Source organism: Lipophrys pholis (assembly GCF_963383615.2).
Source record: "Lipophrys pholis genome assembly, chromosome: 18".
Taxonomy (NCBI): Eukaryota; Metazoa; Chordata; class Actinopteri; order Blenniiformes; family Blenniidae; genus Lipophrys; species Lipophrys pholis.
In genome coordinates, this window is record NC_137646.1 from 3035655 (window position 1) to 3051152 (window position 15498).

The following is a 15498-nucleotide window of genomic DNA, read 5'->3' on the forward strand; positions in this document are numbered from 1 at the left end:
TGGATGCTCTGCCTGAGCAGGTGATCAGGCTGACAGGGCCTGGAGGAGGGCGGGCTGGGTGCTGGTGATGCAGGCAGATACTGAGTTCCATTCCATGTTAAAGCTGAGGAAGGCTTCTGGGATGATGTTGAGACTGCGGGATGGCCAAACGGAGACTCCATTTTCTTTGCCGTGCAGTCTTAAGAGAGGCGGCTCAAGAGGTGCAAAGTCTCGTGATCGGGGTTAATGGCACTTGTAGTCTATTGACAGAAAAGACACAAGACAGAGTTCTGTAGTAGATTATGGTTTGTCAACACGTCCAAAATACATTTGAGGTAGGTCAAACATTGAGTAAAGAGCCTGTCCTTTGATCTCCTTTGCTCTCCTTTGCTCTCCTTTGCTCTCCTTTGCTCTCCTTTGCTCTCCTTTGCTCTCCTTTGCTCTCCTTTAATCTCCTTTGATCTCTGAGTGCTAAAATAACTCAAAAATACCTTTGTTAATACCACATGCGTTTGCAAAACCAAGCTAGAGGAGGATATTTTGTCTATTGAAGCACAAGAAAAGTTCTCCCTGCTTGGACTCAACATATTAATTGACTTCACTGTGAGAACAGAAGTCAGCAGCACCGATATCATGACTCGAAGAGGTAAGTAACATTGTGTCCAGGACTCTGCGACCTCATTATGTCACCTAATGAGCTCCATGCTTGACAGTCACAATAGAAAATGGCTGTTTGGTGATCAGATGCTCAGTTTGATAATGAGAAGAAACAAAAGGCTGAGGCCAATAAGAGAAAATCTGTTTTAGTGTTTATTCTTGGGCTTTATTGGAACCATCACCATTTCCATTATTCTGGGGGAAATGATATATTTAACAACCCTTCTCAATTTTCCCTCCATTTGTAGATTACCTTAGTGCTAAGAATTGATTTGAAATCTGCAGTTTGAATGAGTCACATCTGGGCTGGTATGAAGAGTTAAAGGCTCCCCTCTTGCTCCTCTTGCTGGCCTGGTCTAGCAGGGCATGGCTGCTGCTGCTGTTTTGTTTTGTTTGCTGACAACCACACATCCATACATGCACACACTACCGTCTATTGTTTTCCATGTTTTTCTCAGTTGTCTAATTTTCGTAAAAATATATATTGCAACTTGGAAACCTCGTCAGACTCTCTTCATTTGTCGCAGTCTCAGAGCCGGGCTGTGACACTAAAGAAGCTGCTTGTTCACAGAGTGCTGTATCCAAGCATGTTCATAGAACGTTGATTGGAAGGAGAAAGTGTGGTAGGAAAAGGTGCACCAGCATAAAGGATGACCGCAGCCTTGAGAGGATTGTCCAGCAAAATACATTCAAGAATTTGGGGGCGCATCACAAGGAGTGGACTGAGGCTGGAGTCAGCGCATCAGGAGCCACTGCGCACAGACCAATCCTAGACATGGGGTACAAATGTGGCATTCCTCCTGTCAAGCCAGTCCTGAACAAGAGACAACGTCAGAAGCCTCTTACCTGGGCTGTGGAGAAAAAGAACTGGGGCCTCATTTATAAAACCTTGAGTAGGATTCCTACTAAAAATGTTTGTGCGCCCAAAAGCTGAAAATGGTGTGCGACAAAATAATTTTAATCAATAAAACCGTGCGTACACACATCTGCACGCACTTTACTTTTATAAACCACAATCCACCTGGAAGGTTGCACAGTTCATCTCCCGCCCTCAACACACCCACTTTCTACCATAAATGGTCAATGCAAAGTGCCTCGTCCATAGTTTTGCATCTCATGCAGCCTGTTGATCGCCGGCATGTGACGCTAAATCCTGGCAGAAAAGACAAAGAGCAGGAATTTTAACTGAGAGAGAAAAAGTGATGGAGGAGGTGGAGGTCAGGAAAATGATATTATTTGGTGTCACAGCAGTGGAATCACTGATAAAAGGGGGGGGGGAAAGCGATCGACAGCGTATCGTCACTGCTGGAAATAGTGTGAGAGTCCCAGAGAGATCAGTGACTGCAGAGGTGGAGAAGAAGAATCTGATGTGAAGGTGGAGGCCAGAGGAGAGTGACATCATGGGGGGCAGCACCAGAGATCACTGCTGGACCCCAAAACAGTCTCATGATTGTGACGGTCAGCGTTTGTCAGAGTGTCGGAGAGGGAAGGAGACATTTTGGTGGAGACACAGCGGACCGATAAAGTTCAGTTTGATCTGTTTATTAAATGTAAGAATTAAACATTTGATCTGGGACTTGTGAAAAGGCTCAGTGGACTTTGTGTTTTATCCTCAGTCACTCCAGAGGTGGAAGCGGAGGGTGGAGGAGGTTGTTCTGTCTGCAGCCCCAGTGCGTCCGAAGCGGATGACCGTACCGCGAGCGGCTTTTATCAGGATTTACAGCCATAACGTAGAAATATACCAAACTGTATAATAATAAGATAAGCAATATCAAATCTATAATTTCTATATTTTACATGTAACCCATTGGTAAATCATCTCAATTGCAGTTTGTTTTTTGCAGGAGACTTTCCCAGAGACTCACTTTAGTTGTTACTGTGTAGGTACAGTTTAGTATATTTCTACGTTAAAGCTGTAAATCCTAATAAAAGCAGCAGGAAAAGAACAAGACGTCCCCATCGACAGCCAGTCAGTGTGCGCTCCCGACACTGCAGCTTTACGCACGGTTGTCACCGCGCTATTTATGTGCTGACTCTGACATGAGACTGATTGTTACTCACTTTGTCACAATTGATGATCAATCAGTTCTATCCACCGCTCTGGATCATTTGAAGATGGAAGTTTGACATATGAACATGGTGCTGCTGGTTCAGTATAACGTTCCACTAAAGAAACACATCTACATCACTGCAGCTCGGCTGTTTATGATTACGTGGATCTATAAGTCTGATATTTGAAGATATTAATTGTGTGAGATGAATCTCCCTTCAATTCTCCACCTCACAATCAGCGGTGCAGGTTCCCCGTCTCCAAAACGTGCGTGCGTAAGATTCAAGGTTTGCGTACCGGTACGCACATTCCCCTGCAAAGTTGATTTTTTTAAATCACAAACTTTGCGTGGGAAGTGCCGTACGCATCTTTCAGGACCCGTTTTGTGCGTAAGCCAGCTTTATAAATGAGGCCCAGGACTGTTGCTCAGTGGTCCGAAGTCCTTTTTTCACATGAAAGTAAATTGTGCAACTCATTTGGAACTCCAGGTCCCAGAGTCCGGAGGAAGAGTGGAGAGGCTCAGAATCCAGGTTGCTTGAAGTCCAGTGTGAAGTTTCCTCAGTCTGGGATGATTCAAACTGCCATGTCCTCTGCTGCTGTCCCTCCACTGGGTTTTCTGAAGTCCACAGTCAACGCAGCATCCAGCAGGAAACTATAGAGCTCTTCATGCTTCCTTCTGCTGACAAGCTTAATGGAGATGCTGATTTCATTTTCCAGCAGGACTTGGTACCTGCCCACTGCCAAAGGTACCAGAAGCTGCTTCAATGACCCTGGTGTTACTGAGCTGGACTGGCCAGCAGACTGGCCTGAGCTGAGACACAGAGTGCATTTGTCCCCCTCAATAATCATCCCGCGGAGGAGAAAAATATTTGATTTTGAAATTTTTAACTCGCATGCTTTTATTTTGACGGTGCAGCACACCTATCTGCCACTGCCCCGCCCCCTCCCTCACCCGCTCCCTCAGATATTTAATAACGGGACTTCTTATGAAGGAGGTCAAACGGTCTGCAGGGAACCTTCCCACGAATATGGCTTGTTTATAACATCATGTTGTTGTTTACATTCATATTTAGAAAGTAGATCTTCTGAATGAAATCCTCTTAATCCTGAGATGCTCATTGCTCCTTTATTTACCTGCAAACTTTGTCAGTGTTCCCAAGTATCGTCAAAGCTTGTCAAAGTGTTCTGTCCTCTTATTCCAGTACAACGTCCCCACCAAAGAAAAGGAGGAAACTGCAGCAAGACTTGCTTTGTTTTTTTAAAGAGTAATGTCAGTATGAGTAACGTTACTCTACACAAGGAGAACATCGAATCACTCCAACATTTATCAACGAGTTTGACTTTATATGAGACATTATGTGTAAAATGTCTCATCAGGAGAATGATAGAACATGGAGGTCTTCTAATAGAGGAGTGAGAACCTTTACTGTCAGGGCCAAGTTCTGCTCTAAACACAGTTCATGTGTCCGGGACAATATACATCTGCAACCCTGTTCTTAAAAGTCTTTATTCTGTAGGACAAAAACCTCAACATATATTTTTTAAGCTTTTGTAAGTCAAATAGTGTTTATGACCATAAGTAATACTGTCTGAGCTGCAGAAATAGGCGCTGGAGGATCTGCATCTGGAGGTGCAGGAGGCGCAGGGGGAGGTGTAGGAGGAGGAACAGGATGTGTGCAGGAGGAGGTGCAGGTGGAGTCGCAGGAGGCAGCAAAGAAGGAGGCACATGAGGAGCTGCAGGAGGAGGTGCAGGAGGAGCCGCAGAAGGATGTGCAGGAGGAGGCGCAGGAGGAGGTGCAAGAGGAGGTGCAAGAGGAGGTGCAAGAGGAGGCGCAGGATGAGGCGCATTATGTGTGCAGGAGGAGGCGCAGGAGGAGGCGCAGAAGGATGTGCAAGAGGAGGCGCAGGATGAGGCACATTATGTGTGCAGGAGGAGGCGCAGGAGGAGGCGCAGAAGGATGTGCAGGAGGAGGTGCCGGAGGAGCTGCAGGATGTGTGCAGGAGGAGGTGGAGGAGGAGGTGCAAGAGGAGGCGGTGGAGTTGGAGGTACATGATTGTGCAGGAGGAGTTTCAGGAGGAGGCGCAGGAGGAGGTGCAGGAGTAGTCGCTGCATGTGTGCAGGAGGAGGCACAGGAGGAGGTGGAGGAGGAGGCACATGAGGAGGTGCAGGAGGAAGATCCTCCAAAGGGATCAAAGGGATCAGTGATGTTTCTTTCCACTTATTTGCTGATGATATCAGCGTTACTGTTCCTTTAAGCCGTCTGAGATCATGAAGCTAAACTTACTCCATTGTCTGGTGGAAATAAAACAATGACTCAGCGATAACTCTCTGCAGCTCAATGCAGACCAAACAGAAACACTGGTTATTGCCCCCGATGATTCAATCCCTGGGATTAAACAGTACCTGGGTGACTGAGGCCAGTCTGCTAAGCCAAGTCTTAGAACCTTGGGAGTTCTCTTTGACAAAGACCTGTCATTAGTGCAGCACTGGAAGCAGCTGACCAGGAACTGCTTCTTTCAACTCAAGAAAAGATCTAAAATTAGGAATATGGTCTCACGGAACGATTTGGAGCTTCTCATTCCTGCTTTTGTGTCTTCATGTTTAGACTATTGGAACCGTTTGTTTTCATGTCTGAACAAGAAGGAGCTCTCTCCACTGCAATTAGTGCAAAACTCTGCAGGGAGAATTCTGAGCCGTACTAATAGGAGGACTCACATGTCCCCGGTTCTAAAAGAACTTCATTGGCTGCCAGTGTCCTATAGGATCCAGTTTAAAGTTCTGGTCCTGGTCTTCAGAGCCTTGCATGGTCAGGCTCCTTCTTATATCAGTGATCTGATCCAGCCTTACACCCTGAACGGCTCTGAGGTCTGTGGATCAGAACCTGCTGAAGGTTCCACGCTCTCATTTTCTCACTAGAGGTGACCGATCCTTCCAGGCTGTTGCTCCGAGGCTTTGGAAGGATCTTCTTCCCTCTTTGTGCTCAATTGACTCTGGTGACACCTTCAAGAACAAACTTAAGACTCATCTAGTTGTTCAGGCTTTTAATTAACGACCTTTGTGCTGCTAGGATTTTGTCTTCTCTTGGCCTATAAGTACCTGTTATTATTATGATATGATTATAGTGTGGGTGAGCGGTCCAAGGCTCTGGATTTAGGCTCTAGTCTCTCAGGAGGTGTGGGTTCAAATCCAACCACTGCCAGTTAAAAGGTTTTGGGTTGTTATGTTTGCTTATGTAACAAGACCATCGTCATCCATTGTGCTCCTCATATGTTCGAAACTGTGTGGATGAATTTCAAAAACTTCTCTTTGTGTTTCCGCCCGGTTTCGAACAGCTACACTACAGAAACTCTGCTGGAGGTTAACAGGGTCGTGTGAAAACATTTGACTACAAGCAGCAACTCAATCCAGAAGAGACTGGAACAAGAACACAGCTCCTTGGACCGCTTGGTTTCCTCACTCAGCTCATCTCACTCTGAGGGAAAAGTTGTTTTTGATGATAAAGAAGTTCTTCTGAGAACATCAGTCCTCATCACTTTCTGCAGAGGAACATAGAGAGTGAGCTACCAGCAGCTGCTCTCTGTGGAGGAGAACATCAGTCCTCACCTCCACCCTTTCTGACAGGGTGTCTGATGGATGAAGTGTGTGTGTGTGTGTGTGTGTGTGTGTGTGTGTGTGTGTGTGTGTGTGTGTGTGTGTGTGTGTGTGTGTGTGTGTGTGTGTGTGTGTGTGTGTGTGTGTGTGTGTGTGTGTGTGTGTGTGTGTGTGTGTGTGTGTGTGTTTGTGTGTGTGTGTTCAATGACAGTTGGATCTATTTGATGTTTCACATTGTGGATTTGCTGTGAGATTCTCTGCACTTTAACACTTGAATTGTGAATCTCTTTGTTTAGTGTTAAAGGTAAGATCAGAGTCTTCAATAGATCAGATCAAAGTACTTTAATAGAATGTATTCAGTCCTCCTGACTGTCCTTTTGGAATGCCAACAGTTGCACCTCTTTGTGGATCAGTGAAGCCTGGAGCAGCCGCGGTAGAAAAGATGCTCTCTCAAACTGATGCTTCTCAACTTTATTGAGCCTTGCAGGTGAACACACCGTAAGAACTACAATGTAAACAGAAAAATACCATTAGCAACTCTTAACAGCATGTTTTACCTTTAAACTTTTACCATATTTACTACCTTTAACTCATATGTGAGTAACAAACACTCCGTAGTGCTGCTGTCCTGGAAAAGCTTCACTTTTCCTTAACGGACAAGTTGTTGTCACTTGGAATGTTGTGGTGTAAACGGAGCCGAAGACTCAGATCAAAACTGAGCCGTTAACATGTGACTGGGTTGTGAAAGCTCACACAGGAGGAGGGTTAAAAACTATATGCTGCATTGGCCGGGAATCAAACCCTGGACTCCTGCATGGAAGGAGAGAATTCTACCACTGAACCACCAATGTTACACTTCCCTTCATTCCAACCAGGAAATGTGAAGCGTTCCACCTTCAGTGCTCCATGAACCCCTCCCCCACAGTTTGAGTGATTCTCACTGTCGCTGTCACTCAAACTGAACCAGACTGTTAAACTGTGACCTGACAGTGTCAGAGTCTTGATCTCCTACCTTATTTATGACATCACTGGAGTCCTTTAGCTTCTTCACCATGTCGGCTCGTTGGTCTTGGAGTATGATTCTTGCTTCGGGTACGAGAGGTCCCGGGTTCAATTCCTGGATGAGCCCTTTGGTCATCAACCATGATCCTTTGTGTTAAATTTCAAAAGATGCTTTGACTTTGTGTGTGAGAATCCTCCTCCCAGACTGTCAGGTTTAGGCTACGGACATTTATTAAATCTGCAAGAAAGAAGAAGACAACAAGAATGAGCTTTTGATTACTCGAGGAGAAATGGCTAGGAGTGTGCCCAAATACACCTCCTATCCACTCTGCTCCCAGGCCATTTCTCCTGCGTTTTTATTCCATTCAACAAAGGGGAGGGTTTACAGGATACATATCATAGAAACAAACATTCTGTGAGCTTTAACAGTTGTAGCGACTATGAGTACAATCAAAGGACATCCCCTGCGCATGGGACCTCGAGAAGGCAGCTGTGTGGATAGCGCGGCTCATCCTGCTTATCAGCCTTGGTCAGGTTGACCTGCTCAGAACATATGATTAGTGTGCAGCGCCTCAGAGGCGCTGCTTTAAGAAAGAACACAAGGAATATAACTGAACTTGAACATGAATATAATTAAGCACGGATATGGCAACTATATATAAAATTACTCTAACAATTAACCTGTAGCCTAGTCTTCTCAACGCCAAGCTCCAGGGTGCGGAATAGGTGCATAAGAAAATAAATTTCATATGGAAAATATACTTCACTGCTTTCCAAGCAGTTGACCTGGGTTCGATTCCCAGGTACACAGAGGAGTGACTTTACAAGCTTGTATGTGTGATCTTTTTCAGTTCATTCAAATGGTCCTCTCATGATCATCAAATGTCCAGGTAGAGCAGGGGTGTCCAATCTCGGTCCTCCAGGGTTTAGCTCCTCCCAGTTCCAACACACCTGATATCAATGAGGGGCTCGTTATTGGGCTTTTTAACAACCTTGGTGATGACATCATCATTAGATCCAGGTCTGCTGAAGCAGTTGGTCATTGTGGTATCGACGTCTGTTACCAACTGAGATCGGATGTCCCAGATGTTGTTTTGCCCGGAGACGTTTATGAAGCAAACTGAGTCTAGGATGTTTCAGTCGTTCTAATCTCAGGTCAGTGACTCTGAGAGACTCCTGCAGGTGTATCACGGAACTGCTCCGGGGTCTCCACGACTCACTGGTGCAGGAATTTTTTATTCAAACTCAGAGGAGCATTGAAGCTCAGTTACGTATATTATTTGTCATCCCTTCACCCCCTTCTAATGTGAGCCCTTCCCAGTGCAACCACAACACAATGTTGATTTCAGTGTGATTCAGTGAAGCTTCAGGGAGCCGCTACAGAGGAGCTGCAGAGCCACATGTTGAACAGCTGTCATAAGAAAAAGCAGTTAAAGGGGCAGCTTCTTCTCTCCACAAGTTTCCTCACACATGGAAGTGAAGAGAGTTCAGGTGAGAATCTGTCAGCTCTTTAGAAGCTTCCACAATGGAGCAAAAGACTTTCTAACTTCTCTTTTTCTATTTCATTCACACCATCACAAACCTCTGACAGCTGCTTTCTTCTTCTTCACCTGATGGACAATCATCTCGTTATTTATCATCCAGAAGCTTCATTGTTCCCTCAAACCTCCAACTGACATTAACTGGAACTGTGTGTTTGTTTCCTGCTGCAAACCACACATGATTTCCTCTGTGTGTGTGTGTGTGTCCTTCTTGTAATCTCTGAATTTCTGTGAAATCACATGACCTCCAGTTCGTTAGTTTCAGTTTTGTTTAGAAGTGTGTGTGTGTGTGTGTGTGTGTGTGTGTGTGTGTGTGTGTGTGTGTGTGTGTGTGTGTGTGTGTGTGTGTGTGTGTGTGTGTGTGTGTGTGTGTGTGTGTGTGTGTGTGTGTGTGTGTGTGTGTGTGTGTGTGTTCAATGACAGTTGGATCTATTTGATGTTTCACATTGTGGATTTGCTGTGAGATTCTCTGCACTTTAACACTTGAATTGTGAATCTCTTTGTTTAGTGTTAAAGGTAAGATCAGAGTCTTCAATAGATCAGATCAAAGTACTTTAATAGAATGTATTCAGTCCTCCTGACTGTCCTTTTGGAATGCCAACAGTTGCACCTCTTTGTGGATCAGTGAAGCCTGGAGCAGCCGCGGTAGAAAAGATGCTCTCTCAAACTGATGCTTCTCAACTTTATTGAGCCTTGCAGGTGAACACACCGTAAGAACTACAATGTACACAGAAAAATACCATTAGCAACTCTTAACAGCATGTTTTACCTTTAAACTTTTACCATATTTACTACCTTTAACTCATATGTGAGTAACAAACACTCCGTAGTGCTGCTGTCCTGGAAAAGCTTCACTTTTCCTTAACGGACAAGTTGTTGTCACTTGGAATGTTGTGGTGTAAACGGAGCCGAAGACTCAGATCAAAACTGAGCCGTTAACATGTGACTGGGTTGTGAAAGCTCACACAGGAGGAGGGTTAAAAACTATATGCTGCATTGGCCGGGAATCAAACCCTGGACTCCTGCATGGAAGGAGAGAATTCTACCACTGAACCACCAATGTTACACTTCCCTTCATTCCAACCAGGAAATGTGAAGCGTTCCACCTTCAGTGCTCCATGAACCCCTCCCCCACAGTTTGAGTGATTCTCACTGTCACTGTCACTCAAACTGAACCAGACTGTCAAACTGTGACCTGACAGTGTCAGAGTCTTGATCTCCTGAATTATTTATGACAATCACTGGAGTCCTTTAGCTTCTTCACCATGTCGGCTCGTTGGTCTTGGAGTATGATTCTCGCTTCGGGTACGAGAGGTCCCGGGTTCAATTCCTGGACGAGCCCTTTGGTCATCAACCATGATCCTTTGTGTTAAATTTCAAAAGATGCTTTGACTTTGTGTGTGAGAATCCTCCTCCCAGACTGTCAGGTTTAGGCTACGGACATTTATTAAATCTGCAAGAAAGAAGAAGACAACAAGAATGAGCTTTTGATTACTCGAGGAGAAATGGCTAGGAGTGTGCCCAAATACACCTCCTATCCACTCTGCTCCCAGGCCATTTCTCCTGCGTTTTTATTCCATTCAACAAAGGGGAGGGTTTACAGGATACATATCATAGAAACAAACATTCTGTGAGCTTTAACAGTTGTAGCGACTATGAGTACAATCAAAGGCCATCCCCTGCGCATGGGACCTCGAGAAGGCAGCTGTGTGGATAGCGCGGCTCATCCTGCTTATCAGCCTTGGTCAGGTTGACCTGCTCAGAACATATGATTAGTGTGCAGCGCCTCAGAGGCGCTGCTTTAAGAAAGAACACAAGGAATATAACTGAACTTGAACATGAATATAATTAAGCACGGATATGGCAACTATATATAAAATTACTCTAACAATTAACCTGTAGCCTAGTCTTCTCAACGCCAAGCTCCAGGGTGCGGAATAGGTGCATAAGAAAATAAATTTCATATGGAAAATATACTTCACTGCTTTCCAAGCAGTTGACCTGGGTTCGATTCCCAGGTACACAGAGGAGTGACTTTACAAGCTTGTATGTGTGATCTTTTTCAGTTCATTCAAATGGTCCTCTCATGATCATCAAATGTCCAGGTAGAGCAGGGGTGTCCAATCTCGGTCCTCCAGGGTTTAGCTCCTCCCAGTTCCAACACACCTGATATCAATGAGGGGCTCGTTATTGGGCTTTTTAACAACCTTGGTGATGACATCATCATTAGATCCAGGTCTGCTGAAGCAGTTGGTCATTGTGGTATCGACGTCTGTTACCAACTGAGATCGGATGTCCCAGATGTTGTTTTGCCCGGAGACGTTTATGAAGCAAACTGAGTCTAGGATGTTTCAGTCGTTCTAATCTCAGGTCAGTGACTCTGAGAGACTCCTGCAGGTGTATCACGGAACTGCTCCGGGGTCTCCACGACTCACTGGTGCAGGAATTTTTTATTCAAACTCAGAGGAGCATTGAAGCTCAGTTACGCATATTATTTGTCATCCCTTCACCCCCTTCTAATGTGAGCCCTTCCCAGTGCAACCACAACACAATGTTGATTTCAGTGTGATTCAGTGAAGCTTCAGGGAGCCGCTACAGAGGAGCTGCAGAGCCACATGTTGAACAGCTGTCATAAGAAAAAGCAGTTAAAGGGGCAGCTTCTTCTCTCCACAAGTTTCCTCACACATGGAAGTGAAGAGAGTTCAGGTGAGAATCTGTCAGCTCTTTAGAAGCTTCCACAATGGAGCAAAAGACTTTCTAACTTCTCTTTTTCTATTTCATTCACACCATCACAAACCTCTGACAGCTGCTTTCTTCTTCTTCACCTGATGGACAATCATCTCGTTATTTATCATCCAGAAGCTTCATTGTTCCCTCAAACCTCCAACTGACATTAACTGGAACTGTGTGTTTGTTTCCTGCTGCAAACCACACATGATTTCCTCTGTGTGTGTGTGTGTGTCCTTCTTGTAATCTCTGAATTTCTGTGAAATCACATGACCTCCAGTTCGTTAGTTTCAGTTTTGTTTAGAAGTGTGTGTGTGTGTGTGTGTGTGTGTGTGTGTGTGTGTGTGTGTGTGTGTGTGTGTGTGTGTGTGTGTGTGTGTGTGTGTGTGTGTGTGTGTGTGTGTGTGTGTGTGTGTGTGTGTGTGTGTGTGTGTGTGTGTGTGTGTGTTCAATGACAGTTGGATCTATTTGCTGGAGGTTAACGGGGTCGTGTGAAAACATTTGACTACAAGCAGCAACTCAATCCAGAAGAGACTGGAACAAGAACACAGCTCCTTGGACCGCTTGGTTTCCTCACTCAGCTCATCTCACTCTGAGGGAAAAGTTGTTCTTGATGATAAAAAAGTTCTTCTGAGAACATCAGTCCTCATCACTTTCTGCAGAGGAACATAGAGAGTGAGCTACCAGCAGCTGCTCTCTGTGGAGGAGAACATCAGTCCTCACCTCCACCCTTTCTGACAGAGTGTGTGTGTGTGTGTGTGTGTGTGTGTGTGTGTGTGTGTGTGTGTGTGTGTGTGTGTGTGTGTGTGTGTGTGTGTGTGTGTGTGTGTGTGTGTGTGTGTGTGTGTGTGTGTGTGTGTGTGTGTGTGTGTGTGTGTGTGTGTGTGTGTGTGTGTGTGTGTGTGTGTGTGCGCATATAAAGGCTTGGAGTGTTCAGACTATAGATCATCCTCATCACAGCAGGAGCAGGTGAGTCTCTCTAAATCTCCCAGGTTTTTATTACAAAAATGACCTTTCTAAATTAAAACCCAATGATTAGAATCCTTGTAACCACGGAAACCAGATCCAACAATTCATTGAAGAACATTGAATTAAAACAATATTAAAGTGTCATGTTCTCCCAGTGTGCACGCTTTTCTTCCCACAGTCTCTCAACCTGTTGGACGTAAGTAGGCTTCTATAAATATCCCGTATGACAAAACGACTTTAGAAGTTTATAAGATTTCATTATCAGACTGCTCTTATCTCTCTAAGGTTATATATTGTGTTGTATTGTGGTTTGTTTTTACCCATTTCAATCCTTTAATTTGAATGTTATCTTTTTTACTTATTGGTGAACAGTGAAACATTGAGCACTCGTCTTGTTTATTTCTCTTGGCTTTCTCTGTCACTCGACCAAATATCTGCCTGTCGGGTTTGTTGTGTGTATTTTCTCGTTATGATATGCTGAATCCATCACAAAACCTACAAAACAAATCTACCCACAGCTACAAATAAAATGACCTGAATTATTATTATTATTATTGTTGTTGTTGTTATTGCTATTATTGTTATTATTAGTAGTAATAATAACAAGAAGTATACTTCAAACGGAGACTTGATTTCTTCACAGTGTCTCTATTATGTGGATGAAATCAGCAGAAAACGACAGTTTTATGACAACAAACGGGTTAATCCTGCTTGATATTAGGTCTCTGAGCTGTGATTGGTCAGATTCATGTCTCATCCCGTCCTTCTTCTTCTTTTCTTTACAGCAATCTGACTTCATTGACGCATCACTGCATCACATTGTCACCATGGCAAAGTGAGTATCCTGACCGTAAATGATGCACACAACAAACGTGAAAACAAAATGTAAATAACAGAAAAGTAAACCACATAGTAGTGCCCCATTATGTCATAATGGTGCAACATGTAATACTGTCATACATTTTGAACTCATTATGTAATAAAGCCACATTTTGAAATAACATTCTTCAATGTATTTTCTAATAAACTTTGCCACATTTTGCAATAACTTGTTACATGTTGCAACAGTTATTACAACATGCAGGTTAAATGATAAAACGCACTCAGTGGCACTTACATTCTGCTTTGATTTCTTCAAGGAAATAGAAATGTCTGGTAGAAATACTGCATGGCTTTAACTTTAAAAATCGACCAGCCACAATGACAAGTGATCTAAAAAGTTGAACCTGATTTAGAGCTCTGGAGTCTGCCTTTGTTCTGTTGGCAATACATGAGCAAAAGCAAAGAGTGACATATAATTCTAGTCCAACTGAAACTTAATTTTTACTTATTATTAAACATAAAGGGCTCATTTATTACATAATGCACCAAATTATTACGCTTTCTTAAAAAAAAGTGGAAAACCCAGATTTTGTAATAACGATTGCAGTATGTAACGTTATGACAAAATGGGGCAAAGTTTATTACTACATTCATGAATTTTATTACAAAATGTGACATTATTACATAATGAGTTGAAAATGTATTACATTATTACATATTGCACCATGATTATGTAATGCGGTGTTACAAACATACATTTAAACATGTTGTGCCTTCTTGAGTAGAACTCAAATGTTCTTTTCTTAATAAATAATTTCAGTATTTTATTCTTTAATTTTAGTGTTGATGCACACATGGTCACATTTTAAATGACTCCTCGAATACTGGTTTAAATTACTACATAAAGTAGCTACTGAAGGAATATTTTTTTTAATTTAATAGCTTATTTCAATTTAAATAATAAAATACAAATCAAAGTGAGGAGCAATCATAGCAGATGTGCATATCCGCCTTTTCATTCTGAATTATGGTTTTATATTTCATTTTTAGCTGCTTCTAATTCAGCTTTCTCTTGTTGGATTGCACCTAAATGAACTTCAGATTTGGTCAAGGTTCACATACTGAGAGTTGATTGAACTAATTCAGATCAGCTGTTCTGGAATCAGAAATTCAGAGGGTACATCCTAATAGCCCCTCCTATCTCCTTTCCTCTCCACTTCTCCTTAACTCCGGAACCTCATCGGAGCATTCAGGTAAACTCACAATGACTCAAAGCAGATCTTGTTATGTTACCAATGCAATAATATTCCTTGAACAAGTTTAAATAATCTAAAACCCAGATCCCAACTATGAATTTTATGAATGTTGTAAAACCAACACAGTAAAGTAAAGTTTCCGCTGCACCTGCAGTCTTCCTCAGAGCATCATCTGGCGTGTGATGACGTGTCGGTCTTTATCAGGTGACCGGCCTCATTTAGAAAAGAACTCATACATATTCAAACCTTGTGATATTTGACATTATATCAATGGTTAGAAGGGGAACGTGTTAGAAATGCGCTTTTGTAGTCAATGTAGGGCTAAAGATTCCATTGAACTCCTCCAAGCATTTTCTGTGACTGAGGAGAAACACCAGCAACAATAAACAGGCCATAAAACAGCAGGGAGCAGGCCAAAGACCCCAGGAAGTCTCCAACCCCCCAGGTTGGCAACCAATGATAATGGTCGAACCTGACCCAGACACCACAGGGGTCCAAAAGTCAACTTGGTGAAGCTCCTTTCCAACCACCGTTCTCATCCCAGCCACCGAGAGGGACACATATCACTGCTGCCTCGGGACAGTAAAGAGAGCACCAAGTAGGTCCAAAGGACAGAACCGCCAGCCCGCTGGACAAGCAGGACACAGTTTGGAGTACTTCTTCTTTCATATTTCCTTTTTTTGGGGGATTCTGGAGACCCAAGCCAGCGTCTCCTCTCCCACCTTTAGCTGCCTCGTTGTCCACTCCTGCAGCTGAAGCCAGGCCTCTGAATTTAGGACGCTGATTTCAGACCAGTTACCGCAGCCTCACAGAACCGCACAGCACCACCAGACAGAAAGAGCTTTTTCTGGGCAGAAATTGTTAGATTAGCGTGATGCTAACATGCAATGTGTTTCAATGTGC